Here is a 10,512-nt window from a genome sequence, read left to right on the forward strand (position 1 = left end):
GACTTCTGCCATGTTCTCAGTCTCTCCTGGCTTGCTTGCCTCCCTACTCATCTTCACATTCTTATAGCGCTCAGTTTAGTGCCTTGCACAAAATATGCACTGAATGTGAGCTTCAGTCACTGAACAGTGAAGCAGTACTGTAACTTTGAGAGTCATTCATGTTGACAGTTCCTTTTTTAGGAGGTATTAGTGGCCAGAGAAACATTTTAGTCCCCAAACAGGAGAGTATCATTTCTTTCATTGTCATAATCCACTTATTACTTAGTTTAAGATGTTCAGCTGGTCTGAGTCAATCAGAACAATGGCGCCAAGAATGTGTGTGTTGTAACCTCTGGCAACGTTCTGATGATGTCTGTGTGTGGTGCAATTTCAGGGTTCAAAGCTCAGTGGGCCAATCGCATCTGTTTACCACGGTCTGGGGTAATCTAAGTCTTTGTTTTTCTAGGTGGCCCTGGGATATTTGCTTTCTGTTGATCAAAGTACTAGCAGATGGTGAAACTGGGTGAGGAAATATGTCCACTGTGGATCTGTAAGTATCTGAAAGACTAAGGACTGTCTATTGACTGGGCTTAGTACATTCTGGAACCCTAAAATCAAATGAACAGTCCTGACACTAAATTCCCTGGCAGGATTTTAAAACCAAGAGACTCTCATTTGAAAATGATGGATTTAAATAAAGAGTAGGTCTTCCATGATTACACATTTGTACGCAGTGAGAAAAAGAAAAGCTTTAATGGGAAAAGTTCATGTTTAATTTAAGTCTCATAGGCTAGAAAGTGATCTTATTTTATTCTGTGTAGATGACCACCACTGTCTTTTAGCTATAAAAGTGTGCCAGACACAGAGAATCAATTGATTCACAAGAGTTCTTGAGGGAAACCTTGGGTAAAATATTAGTGGTAAGCAATGAAGGCAGATATTATAATTTATGAGTTGTGAGGAGCAGATTCCTCATTTTTGATCCTTTGCCCTTAGTACACAGTAGACAGATGAAGGGCCACTACATTCTACATAGGTACAAGCATTTCCCCTGAGGTCATGGTTCTGATGGTCAGACACAGGCACACAACTGACTGAGCAGGATCGAATTCAATAGACAATGTCTGAAAAACCAGACAAGACTATGAAATATTAAAAGAATAAAGGGAATCATGCATAAAGAAGGAAAGTGTGATAACAAAGTCTTACCAAGTAAAGAATTTCAATAAAGAATAGGAATTATACATAAAAGAACCAATAAGAATTCTACACTTGGAAAACACAGTTGCTGAAACACAAAATTCTGTAGAGGGACTCAACAGCAGATCTGAGCAAGCAAAGGAAAAAAATCAGGAAATTTGAAGATATGTCAGTTGAGATTATCCAGTCTAAGAAACAGAAAGAAAAAAGAACAAAGAAAAATGAACAGAGGATTAGAGACCTATTGGGAACCCTCAAGAATACCAATATATACATAACGTTAGTTTGAGAAGGGCAGTAGAGAGAGAGAGAGAGAAATGGGCAAAAGAATATTTAAAGAAATATTAACTGAAAACTTCTCAAATTTTGATGAAAACATTAACTTACAGAATCAAGAAGTTCAACAAAATCCAGGTAAGATAAACTAAAAAACTTGAAGATTGGACACATCATAACCAAAGACAAAGACAAAAATAGATTCTTGAAAGCAACAAGAGAGAAGGAATTCTTCACATACAAGGAGTTCTCAAAGAGGTTAACAGCTGATTTATCATCAGAAATCAGGGTGGCCAGAGGCAGTGGTATGACATAGAAGAAAAATACTAAAAGTACCAGAAAAAAAAAAAGCTGCTAATAAAGAATTCTGTATCTGGCAAAATTATCCTTCTAAAAATGAAGGCAATGTTAAGACATTCCTTGATCAACAAAAACTTAAGAGAATTTGTTGCTAGCATATCTGTTCTACAGGAAATGCTAAGTTAGTCTTTCAGGATGAAACCAAAGGACACCAGACAGTAACTTGAATCCACATGAAAAAATAAAAAGCACTAGTAAAGGTAACTACATAGGTAAAAAAAAGCAATAAATATAAATCCATATGTTGATGAGCATACAATATATAAAGGTAATTTGTATAACAAAGCACAAAGGAGGAAGGAAAGAGTGGAGCCATACAGGGGCAAAGTTTTTGCATACTATTGCAATCATTTCAGTATTAATCTGAACTAGATTGTTGTAAGTTAAGTCATACTCACCAGGGCAACCACTAAGAAAATAACTCAAAAATATAAAGTAAAAAAAATGACAAGGAAGTTATAAAGTGCAATAGAAAATATTTATTGAACACAAAAGAAGGCAGTAAATAGATGAATAAAAAAGATTATTTTCAGATGACATGAACTTGTATATGGAAAATTCCAAGGAATTCTTAAAAAATTAAAACTGTAAGAGCTAATAAACTAATTTGGCAAGATTGCAGGATACAGGGTATATATACAAAAAGCAGTTGTGTTTCTATGTTAGGAATGAATAATCTGAAAATGAAATTAAGAAAACAATTTCATTAATAACAGCATCAAAAAGAATAAAATACTTAGTAATACATTTAACAAATGAAGTACAAGATACGTACCCTGAAACTACAAAACCTGTTGAAAGAAATTAAAGACCTAAATAAATGGAAAGACATTATATGTTCAAGGATTAGAAGACTTCATAAAGCTAAGATGGCAATACTCCCCAAACTGATCCACAGGTTCAAATCAATCTCTATCAAAATTTCATCTGCCTTTCAATTTTTCTAGAAATTATCAAGCTGATTCTAAAATTCACATGGAAATACAATGGACCTAGAATAACCAACATCATTTTGAAAACAATTTTAGAAGACTCATTCTTCCCGATTTCAATATTTACTACAAACCTACAATTCAAGTCTGAGTGGTACTGGCATAGGTTAGACATATAGATCAATGAAACAGAACTGAGAGTCCAGAATAGCCAAATGAATTTTGACAAGGGTTCCAAGAAAATTAAATGGGGAAACAATAGTGTTTTTAATAAATAATGCTGAGAAAACTGGCTATCTACATACAAAAAAGAAAAAAAAGAAGAATTTGGACCCCTTACTTCACACCATATACAAAAATGAATTCAAAATGGATCAAAGACCTAAACGCAAGAGATAAAATTATAACACTCTTAAAATAAAATGCAGACATACATATTTATGACCTTGGATTAGACAATGGCTTCTTAGATGTGATACCTAAATCACAAGCAGATAAAGGGAAAAAGAAGATACATTTAATTTCGTTAAAACTAAAATCTTCAGTGTTTCATAGGACACTATCAAGGAAACAAAAAGACAACCCACATATGGGACAAAATATCTGCAAATCATCTAAATGACAAGGATCCTGTGTCCAGAATAAATAAAGATGTTCAACTTCCCTGGTTATGAGAGAAATTCAATTCAAATCCACAATTATATATGATTTTACATCTACTAGGATCGCTATAATTAAAAAGACAGATAATAATATGCGTTGGTGAGGATGCGGAGAAATTGAAACTCTTATACATTGCTGGTGGGAATGTAAATTGATGCAGCCACTTTGGAAAATAGTTTGACAGTTTCTCCAAAAGTTAAACACAGAGTTACCACATGACTCAGTAATCCCATGCCTAGGTATATACCCAAGAGAATTGAAAATATATGTCTACACAAAAACTTGTACATAAATGTTCACAGCAGCATTATTCATAATAGTCCAAAGTGGAGATAATCCAATTGTCCATCAACTGATGAATGGATAAACAAAATGTAATATATTCATTCAATTAAATATCATTCAGTCATAAAAATAAATAAAGTACTCACTCATGTTACATATAGAAGGACCCTGAAAACATGACAGTATACTGAAGAAGCCAGACGCAAAAGATCACATATCCTATGATTTCATTTACATGAAACATCCAAAACAGGGAAGTCCACAGAGTGAAAAAAGTAGATTAACAGTTGCCAAGGGCTAGGGAAAGTAGGGAATGGGGAGTGACTGCTAATGTGTAAGGCTTTTCATTCTGGGGTGATGAAAATACTCTAGAATTAGACAGTGGTAATTAGTGTATGATTTTGTGAATATACTAAAAAGCACTGAATTGCGTATTTTAAAAGGGTAAATTTTATGATATGTGAATTAAATCTCAATTTAAAACAGATTAAGTTTGCTAGCAAATATAAACATATATATTTTGTATATATTTATATACAAAAGTATATTGTCATTATTCCTCTTCCTTTTGCCCCATTTCCAAATCCTAAAGAAATATTGACAACCTGTGTCACCATGTTTACCCTGCGGCTTTCTGTGTTATCTGGCCAACCTCCAGGAACTTCTGGTTGAAAAACATGGCCTAGGGAGCTGGAAAGGGAATCAAGGAGCAAGAGGTTTATGGGCCCATTTGGTGTCATTCAAAGGGGAAACATTTTCTAGTCCACTTTATCATGGAAAGGGAAAGAGATTTCAGATTGGATCACACAGTTGGTTGAAAACACTTAAAATTCTTATCTCTTTTTGCCCTCATTCCACATTCATCAAATCACTTTCCCAAGGGTTTTAACACCAAGAAGGGAGCACATCCTTCCATTAGAGAGGAATAATCTCCACTGAAAGTCACCTATCGAGGCTGAGCCAAGATGGCGGAGTAGAGAGACTCACAGCTCGCCCTCTCCCACAAATACACCATGAATTACATCTACAAACCCACTGAACTGCACAGAACACCTGCTGAACTCTGGCAGAGTGTCTCTCACTTCTGTCTCCTCCATTCAGAGGATTCTCACAAAATCCAATAAATAGTAAGTGTATATTGTATAGCACAAGGAACTATATTCAATATCTTGTTCTAACTTATGGTGAAAAAGAATATGAAAATGAATATATGTATGTTCATGTATGACTGAAGCATTGTTCTGTATATCAAAAATTGACACAACATTGTAAACTGATTGTACTTCAATAAAAATAATTTAAAAAGTCACCTATCTGTCTCTCTACCTATCTATCTCTGTACATTTATTAGGCTCCCTGTAACTTGATGAACTTGAATCACTCTCCCAGAATCTGAGTCTTAGGCACCGAAAAAACTAAGGGCCAGACTCTGGATTAAGGTAAATTCACCTTAATCAAGGATGACAAGTAGATTTTAATATATATGCTAACTTTAATAATTAAAAGTTGGGAAAGACTGTGATGAGCAAGATCGTGAGGACATGCCTGAGTGTAGTCTGACAGAACAGCATGCTTGACTAATAATGTCTACCTTGCATACAGGCAGGAACATAATGGTATATGTACTGCATAATTGCTTCCCTGACTTAGCATATGCTCCCTCAGGGGCTTCTAGCCAGAAAACCTCCTAGCCACATCCCTCGAACCCTGAAGTACTGCATCACTCAGGTAATAAAGTTGCATTATGTGTCCACATTTCACCAAAGTTTTTCACCTCAGTAGCTTACAACTTAATTAAAGGCAAATCAAACCTAATACTGACTCGACTGTAAGGAACATAATCTGTCCCCTCCATTATTTCATCAATGAAAAAGGAAATGGTTGATTAGAAAAGGCTTCTTTAGGTTCCTATCTTCTAGGATAAGTCAACTACTTCATACACTAGAAAATTCAGAAACACTTCTCTATATTAAAATTATTTTTGTAATCAAATCCTACCCCCTTGCTTATTTCACCTCCCAAAGCAGTGGTGACTATCTCATACTTGTAATTCTTTCCCTTCTGTGTCATCACAGATTGTGTGTGTGTGTGTGTGTGTGTGTGTGTGTGTGTGTGTGTGTGTGTGTGTGTGTGTGTGTGTGTGTGTGTGTGTTACGTGTAGGGGGGTTGGGACAGGTAGGAAATATGATTTCAGTGTTTACTTAGCTTTTTAAAGTCACAGCTGTAAGATGCCAAGTGAGGCCTCATCATTAAACTAAGGCTCCCGCTAGCCACAATGTGAGTATTTACTGCCTTCTTCAGTCTAATCATGACGAAGCGGACCTCAGTAGAGTGATTCTGGATGCAGTTTTTCAGGTTTCTCTGTGCATTTGGTTAATAAACCAGTGGCTTATTACAGCCTGCTGTTTCTAAGTAGGTCCGTTCCAGTGAAACACAGGAGAAGGAGTGAGGAAGGGAGGGCGCCAGTGTATTCAGTCTGGGCACCCAGGCCAACAACCTTTGGTAAAGCACATTGGCCTCACCCCTTTCACAAAGGCCTTCAAACTGAAGATCAAAGCAAAGATCAAAGGCACTGAAGAAATGATTTCCATGCCCTCTCAGCCATTCTTCCTACAGCTAAAGAGAACCAAAAAGGTTTCATGTAAATTTTACCCAAGTGAAAACACCCAGACATACCCAACAATTTAACTTTCATTATTTAGTGTTCTATTGAAATGCTTGGTCTTGCACTTTTAGTGCTACGCTCAGTTGAAAATAGTACCTATTTGATAAAACACGGGTATGTTTCCAATAAGAGTGACTAGATAAAAATAAAGAGAAGCATAAGCCTAAATGTTAGTGGGGAACTTATATTTTATACTCTTGGGAAAATTTTAGGGTAATTTTTGTAATAAGAATGCATTACTTATAAAATCAGAGCAATATATATAGCCACTTCTTAAAAATCCATAGAGATATTATTAACAGAAGGATATAATATCTCAAAAGGCTTTAAGGAGAGCCTTAAAAGAAGAAAATCAAGGGCTTTCTTTGGCTAATAGATTATCAGAGAGAAGTAAGAGAATAGGAGAGACACTGGGCAAGGAAAGAAGCCTACATACTCACACCAGAGGTTTAAACATCTGTAACATTTATCTAGCAGGAGGGTATAGCTCACTGGTAGAGTGCATGCTTAGCATGCAGGAGGTCCCAGGTTCAATTCCCGGTACCTCTGTTAAAAAAAAATTATCTACAACAGAGAAAGGGCCTCAGAATCAGCACTTGGATATCAGTATTTTTGAAGTGCACATCTCACATATAAACACGACCTACAGGCCACCAGAGTCTGCCCACAAACATGTCATTCTTATGATGAGATCTTCTCAGGGCTTCCGTTACCTATCCCAGCCACAGGACACTGAAAGTGGACTGAGGCTTACATCCAATTCCACTTACTAGAAGATGAGAAGGCAGAGCTATACGTCCATCAGCAAGAATAGTTCTGAGTCCTTCCTGTGCTCTAGTTCAGCCCCGCAGTGGGCAAACCCGGCCATCTGTGAGATGCTGGGCCATGGCCAAGGGCTCTGTCCCAGCTCAAGGACACAGGGCTACCTGACCCACACAGCGATCTTCTACGACACCAGCTTCATTAGCCCACTGCCCTCACCAAACGAAAGAAACAGTCTGTTCTGATTTGAACTGGAAAACACTGCCAATGATTGACTTTCAGGAACAGCTGCCCTGTGCCGTGTTAATGGTTAGGAGCAACTGACACCACCAAAAATTAGTAGGAATTCCCTGGTCCTTCTCATCCTAACATAGTCTAAGTTTTGGGAGTTTGTCAATCTCTATTAAAGTAGAATAGAAAGTGGCTATTTCCATAGTGATGTGGGTATGGTTTGGTACCATTCAATTCCATGAACAATTGTCAAGGCTTTGTGTTGAGGTTTGGTGGCAGAAGCTTTTTCTTCATCCCAGTATTGAGTCTAATTTTTCTTTATTCTACGTCCCTTGTATTGAGGACATCCATTTATACTTGCAGCACATCAACAGTGGTGATAATTTCACTAATTTTGAACAGGTTTCTAGACTTGGTGAAAGCTGAGCATAGTTAGCGGCACACATGGAATGATGCCAAATACTGCATTCAACACAATATATAGGAGTGTGTGTGGGCAGGGTTCCCCCAACCTTTTCTTCTAGCTAATCCATTCCACTGTCTTACATCTCTAAAACTTTTCTCCCACAAACTCTGTATTTTTAATCTGGAGAAGATTAGGACCCTATGCTGGGAGGTCATCTGCAAATTTATAAGTTGGCCATCTCTATCAAACAGTTTCTCTCCGTTGTTTTCAGGTTACGATTAAATATTAATCATTCAATATTGTTATGGTCTAAATGTGTCTCCCCAAAATTGTAAGTTGAAATCCCAATGCCAATGTAAGAGTATTAAGAGGTGGGACCTTTGGGAAGCGCTTAGGTCATGAGGGTGGAGCCCCTGCGAATGGAATTAGCGCCCTTAAAAAAGAGACAGAGAGAGCTTCACCACCCACTTCGGCCATGTGAGGACAGAGTGGGAAGTCAGCAGCCTGCAACCTGGAAGAGGACCCTGACCAGAACCAGCCATGCTGGCGCCCTGATCTCAGACGTTCAGACTCCAGAACTGCAAGACATAAATTTCTGTGACTTATGAGTCACCTCATCTATGGCGATCTCTACAGCTGCCTGAACAAACTAAGACAAACACAAAATATTAACATATCAAAATCAACTTGTTCATAAACTCCTGCAATTTGGCCAATCTTCTCACTTGGCTATTTTGGCATGAAGTCACTATCCACCTCATTGGAAGCAGAAGACAGAGTTACAGAGAAGCAGAGACAGCGTGGGAGTTGCAGATCTGACCCTTGCAATTGGGTGAGCTCTTATTTTATCTCAAGCTTTTCTAACAAGAGATGAGAATCATGTGTTGAAAGTAACTTTTAGTTAATTTCAATATAGGAAAAATAGTTTTATCACCACTGCCATCAAATTTCAACTAGAGCCAGTTTTAAATACCTCCTCATCCTGGGCCCCTCTACCCTTGGTAAAAGTGCTAAGAAAAATAGAATGATCAATGCATGAGGCATGGGTTGGGGGATGAGGGGTGGGAAAGAAACATGAGGTCAATTTACAGTGCTGTTTGCTATGTCTTGCAAAAATTAAATGCCCATTAGTAACAGTAGCCCAACAAGTATCTGTACTTTCACATGTGTTCCTTCGTGAAATAGAGCTCAGAGAAGATACAGGTCTCCTTCAGACTTGTCTATTGACAGATCAGTGTTTCTAATCAAAAGATCTCTAACATGCAGCAACCAACTGAACATTCCTTACAATCACTGATTATACACAGAAAACAGTGACTCTGGCTTCTGGCCCATTTCAAAATGGACATTTGCCCATCCTTGTTCAGAACAAAAGTTCAGTTAGAAAGCTTATAGTTGCTTTAATTCCCCTACTATTTCCTTAAACACAATGGAGTTTAATTATTGTATTCAATAATATTGAAATCTGGTGATTTTCTAATGTAAGGATTATGGTGCAAGTAATTTAATATGCTAATGCCCACTGTAATATTCTTAAACCTGTCAGTAATCATCTAGATAACTGTAATTAAACAAGTCCTTCATTTGAGTTATAAACAAAATATTGGGCATACCTTAGATTAGGGTTTCCCAACCTTGGCACGACTGACATTTTAGGCCAGATAATTTTTTGTTGTGGGGTCTGTTCTGTGTCTGGTAAGAGGTTTAGCAGAGCTGCTGGCCTTAATCCACTATGTTCCAACAGCACCCCTATAGACAGGACAAGCAAAAATGTCTCCAGACAGTGCCGAATGTTCCAGGGGGACAAAATCCTCCTGGTTGAGAACCAATGCCTTAGATAAATATCAGTTGTCTAAAAGAGAACCTCTTTGGATGATTCTAACACAGCAGAACTTACTTACTTCCCCATAGATTTGAATTCTAGATCTGCTAATTCCCATGTGACCTTGGGTGAATTTACCTAATCAAGCTGTGCCTTTGTTTTCTCCTCTGGAAAATGGGAATTATAATAGTGCCTACAATAGTACCTTCATGAAGAGTAAATCAAATGATCCATAAAAAGTGTCAGAAGAGTACTAAGCAAACAGGAAGCACTCAGTAAGTGTGGGCGGCCACTACTGCTATTGTTAATGTTTTCATCCCAATTTCAGCTTTTAGAGGTTCTCACTATGCAATTCATGAGCTAGGGCTCTCAGGATATTCAGCTGGAAAGTAAAAATCTGAGTAAGGACCGCTGCTCCTTTGAACAAGCAATATGATGCAGGGGTAAAATATAAATTGTGGAATCAGAAAATTAAGGTCTAATTCTCATTTCCTTGGGATTTCCAAATCCCAAACTTTCTATCTTCAGGAACATTATCTGCAAAGCAGGGCTGGGAGGAACATCATCAAAGTTATATTTGAAAATGAACAATAAAACCTCTACTTTTAAAACTGCTCTGAAAATTACTGCAACATGTGACAGTTGGCCATGAAAACACTGCTCCCAGGGTCCTGTCTAGGGAGGGTAATTCACCAAGGTCTCCAGCTCGTCTGTGCTTTGAAATCCATCACCTCACCTGCACCAAAGACTATGTCTCTCTCTGGCTGCTCCCCAGTGATGACTGCACTGGAGGGAGGATACAAAGGTAGGCCCATTCCTGGGAGACACAGCCCTCCTCCGTCCCTGGCTCTAGTGAAAATGAAATAAGATAAGCACCAAGAGGAGGCCTGACACATACGCTGCACTGTGCAGTAAGTACTTGGTACTATAC

The 10,512-nt window shown here is 37.8% G+C and overlaps 1 protein-coding gene across 3 annotated transcripts in view; it reads right to left on the minus strand.

Annotated features, from left to right (window-relative positions):
* Nucleotides 1-10,512, minus strand: part of FBXL21P (F-box and leucine rich repeat protein 21) — an 87,739-nt gene that overhangs the window by 16,856 nt on the left and 60,371 nt on the right. The gene's annotated exons all lie outside the window — the stretch shown is intronic.

The sequence above is a fragment of the Vicugna pacos genome, chromosome 3 (assembly GCF_048564905.1).
Source record: "Vicugna pacos chromosome 3, VicPac4, whole genome shotgun sequence".
In the NCBI taxonomy this organism is placed as follows: domain Eukaryota; kingdom Metazoa; phylum Chordata; class Mammalia; order Artiodactyla; family Camelidae; genus Vicugna; species Vicugna pacos.